General features: G+C 39.4%; 1 non-coding gene across 1 annotated transcript; it reads left to right on the top strand.

Annotated features, from left to right (window-relative positions):
* The first annotated feature begins 280 nt into the window (after positions 1-280).
* On the top strand, positions 281-387 carry LOC141598031 (small nucleolar RNA R71). Its single transcript, XR_012523234.1, has one exon. It is a non-coding gene; the product is annotated as a small nucleolar RNA R71 (small nucleolar RNA).
* The last annotated feature ends 4,205 nt before the right edge of the window (positions 388-4,592 follow it).

The following is a 4,592-nucleotide window of genomic DNA, read 5'->3' as shown; positions in this document are numbered from 1 at the left end:
GTAAATCCCTCCTTTTGAAGCTCCTCCCAACTCGTACTTGTCAAACCTTGCCGTGAGAGCTTCTAGTGCAGCTACAGAAGAAGATTCAGCAGCTCTCCTCTGATTGCCTCTCGAATTCCCATATTCAGCTTTATGGGTGGCTAAGTCATCAATGATCTTCCACCCCTTAGTCTCTCCCATATTCTCAGCAAATCGGCCATTGGGCTCGCAAAGATCCAAAATAGCCCTCTGATCGTCATACAGCCCGTTTTAGAACTGATTGCAAAGACTCCATTTTTCGAACCCATGGTGCGGAATGGTTCGCACCAGCTTCTTGAAACGGACCCATGCTTCATGAAAGTTCTCATCCGGCCCTTGTTTAAAGCTCGTGATCTGAGCTCTAATGGCATTAGTCTTCGAGGCAAAGAAGTATTTTTTGTAAAATGCCAGGGCTAAGGAATTCCAATCGGTGATCCCATGAGCGGCTCGGTCCAGATCTCTGTACCACTCCCTTGCAAAGATCGCGGAGTGAGAATATAAACATGGTCTCCTTTATCCGTCCTGGGTCACACCGGTAGGTGGGGTATAGAGTAGCGATAATTGATAAATATCTCCATATGCTTGGCTGCATCTTCATTTGCAGCTCCCCCGAACTGGTTCATCTCAACTAAGTTGATATAGGAAGGCTTCAGTTCGAATTTCCTATCAGCTCCAGGTAATTCGAACCCCTTATAAAGATTTTCAGCTGTCGGCTCAAAATGACTAGCTATAGTTGCTTCTTCAGCCATGACTGGAATTTCTGGAGAAGTGACTGTCTCAGCTAAAGAAGTAGAAGCAGGAGATGTAGGTGGATCTTCTTCGAACAGAGCGTTCTCGTAGTAGCTTGACAGAGTACTCAGCTCTTCCTCTGTCGGCAACACCCTTGATGATCGTCTCAACTCGCGCAAGGATTTCTCAATCTCAGGATTGAACGGTACTAGTTCATCACCCTGTGACCTGCGCATAAGAAGAAACTACAAAAAGAATATAAGAAAAGTTTAAGGAACGGATGTCCCTTAAACTAGGAAAGACTAAATAAAAACAACTAAAAATTAGAACAATTGCCTTCCCGGCAACGGCGCCAAAATTTGATACCCGTCGTTGTGAGTACCAAAAATAAATTTATAATTCCTATTAAAACTAACCTAGGCTAGTGGTAACAGGGTCGAACCACAAGGAGGCGAATATAATTAATAATTGTCTAAATTTAGTCTAAGGTAACGAATGTGGGGGTTGAATTGATTTTGACTATAGCTAACAACAATAAAAATTAAACTAAAGAAATATATTAAATCAAATATAAAGAAAGGGTACTAGGATGGTCGGTTCACTATAGTTTCGTGACAAAACTTTAAGTCGGTCTAAATCAAACACATGAGGCGGAAAACAAGAGGTCCTCTCGGTCCACTCTTAACAGATAGCATCTTTCGATCTCGCTATAAGTCCCTAATATCACTAATACTGACTCTCGTCCTGAAAAGTGACTAATAATCTAAACTTTACCTATCTTTCGATCTCAGCATAGTTTAGTCATTTTATTTGGTGGTCAACCAACTGTCCCTATCTCTCGATCTAATGGGTCAGTCACATCCTAAACATTCAACTAGTCGTGTGCACTCGATTCGTCGAACAAAGAATTAAAACAATTAAAACGAAGGTAAAACCTCACGTGGTCAGTCGATCGACCGGGTAGGGTGGTCGATCGACCAACACGCGATTTCAGTCCAAGTTAATTCTACGCCACCTACTTCTACAGTTCCCCTACATCCTAGCACGAATAAATTAGCTACTCATACTAAGAATGATAATGACAATAAGATTTACTATTAAATCTACCGAATTCATGATTAATACGGGAAGATAAATAAATAACATAAAAGGATAAAATTGGCTTTGGAATCTAGCTAGCAATTTCTATACTATCAATGCAATAAATATGAACTGAAATAGAACAGAAGGAATACCGAAATTGCAGAGGAATTGTAACGGAATGATTAGAAGTACGAACGAAAATCCGATGCAAACCAATATTTCGAACCCTAATTATTGATATTCTAAAACTGATTAAACTGAATGTAAAACATAGATAATAATTCGATGTCTCTTCTGATGTTCTAGGTTACGTTATATAGCAAAACTCACGTAACTTTTATTTCCAAAACCTAAATACCATGGGCTTCAAGTTTCCCAATCTTTTAATTCTCGTCTGAAGTAGCGTCTTGGTCGATCGACTGCTGGGACCGGTCGATCGACCGGATGCGATGTCTGATAGCCACGATCCCGTGGGTTGGTCGAGCGACTGCTTTAACTGGTACTTGACTTCTATAATCTCGTGGATTTGTCTTTTGGGCCTTGAAACGCGCACCAAGCTCGTTCCTTAAGTGAATTCTTCACGTCAAATGCAATGCAGATACTCTCGAGACGGATTTAGCTCAATTTTCGTTGAATTCTTCACATTTCTGCAATAATGCACAAAAACACGAAAGTAGACGGAAATGGGGGAAATGGTAGCTTAAACTACACAAATGAGCTCTGAAATGCGTGTAAAATGAGGTAGAAAACATCATATAAATGACACGCATCAAACTTCCCCAAACCAAACCCTTGCTTGTCCCCAAGCAAGAACTAGACTCGATCTAATGACCTAATGGAACGAGTTCAATCTCAGAGCGAATTGCAACATGTAAAGCCTAAACCATTTTAATGCAATAACCAACAATCAATTAGCAACTATGAATCATGCAACCGAGTTATGAAGTCGTTAAAAACTGCTGAACCGTTAACTATAGAGACTTATCAAATTGGACTCTCACGGGTCGCTCATATGACACATAAGCACGGGTGAATATATAAGAGGATAGAAAGAATTCATTTTGTAAAGACTCTCACCTAACTGCGACCTATAAGAACATGCCTGCAATATAATATGAAAGAAATCTCTATGACCGTACATATGCATTCCAACCGAACTAATGACCATGACACATGCCGAGGTGTATATAGATATGTGAGGTATGGGTAAGAAGAGGCAAAACATTTATGGAAAAGTGGAGGTACAGGTGATCAAGCTAGTACCAAAACGGAACCATATGGCAACATCCAACTTCTTGTTTATAAACAATCGAAATGGTGCTATAGCAAGCACAAAACTCACAATCTCCGGTATAAAAGTAATCAACTAACTCCCCAATAGATACTAATGCAACATGGGAGCAAAAATCGCCATAAGATAAGGATTTTTCATGCGAATTGATTTCTTTTCTTTCGGAACCAAGTCGATCGACTAGTATGAGCGGTCGATCGTCCGCATTATATAGTACTGAACTCTTTTTTTTTTTTGAATCATTTTTTTCTTTCTTTCTTTTCAACTTCTTTCTTTGAAATTCTTTCCTCCTTCATTCTTTTTATCCAACAAAATCTCAATAAGAGCAAATGCTACTAAAAACTAAGTAACAATTCCAAGAACATAGACTACTAGCTTGACAAGGGCAGGCTAAATGTAAGATGTAGTAAACGGGACAAAAGGCTATTTTTGGCAGTGTGGAGCTTATGGGCAAAACGAATAAAGGGAAACCTCTACTACATGTGTCTACAAACCATAAACCGAATGCATACAGGTATTAAGCAGATTAAGTTCATATTTATGCACATTTATGTAACATGTCTCATAAGGAGTACTACTCACATCCTAGATAAACTGGTCACAGATGACACCAGTTATAGGCTCTAATAACTCAGAAATATGATGTAGTTTGCCAATTTTCTAAGTCAAGTCTCAAGTTCAGCAAATAATTAACGAAAACTCGTAGATATGCACTTATACGATTCTACTAATAACATGTTAATTAGCACGGCTTAGGCATAAACAGATGCAAAGGCAATGTCATCATTGAAATACTACCGTTCCGACTCAACCTATATGCAAAAATAAACGTGCAATTTTTTGAAATTTTTGAAATTTTTCAATTTTTTTTTTGAATTTTATGTATATATGAGAAATGAAATAAACGATGCAAAACAAAAATGTAGACGTGAATGCAAGCAAATGATATGCGACGCAAAACCCTTCCCCAAACCAAATCACACCATGTCCCCATTGTGCAAAATCATGTAATGAAAGAAAAGAGAAACGGGAATTTGCGTAAAATAAAAGAAAACGACATGAAGTGGAAATCGGGAACTCACAAGACTTTAAGCGCAGCAAAGGAAACCTCCCCAAACCAGCGTGAGCTAGGAGGTTTCGAAGAGTGGCAGTGATGCTACTAATAAGTACCTGAAAAGACAAACAAAGTACCACGCATAAAATCGAGAAAGCAATAAATTAGCGATATTTTGTGCATAATTGAGAAAATATAAGAAATAAATAATATGACGGAAGATAAAGTGGAGTAGAAAACTCCCTCAATTCCGCAAATCGACCAAACACAGCAGGGGAGAGGTCGTGAAATGGGTACAGCAGGGCAGGGTGGTCGATCGACCACATCACTCAGTCGATCGACCAAGCCGAAAGGAACAAGAGCTCCCGGAAATCGCAGCAGACCAGTCGATCGACCACACGTACACCATCGATCGAT

The sequence above is a fragment of the Silene latifolia genome, chromosome 8, assembly GCF_048544455.1.
Source record: "Silene latifolia isolate original U9 population chromosome 8, ASM4854445v1, whole genome shotgun sequence".
Classification (NCBI taxonomy): Eukaryota; Viridiplantae; Streptophyta; class Magnoliopsida; order Caryophyllales; family Caryophyllaceae; genus Silene; species Silene latifolia.
The sequence above is the reverse complement of the archived record's forward strand: the minus strand, read 5'-3'. Positions and strand labels throughout refer to the sequence as shown.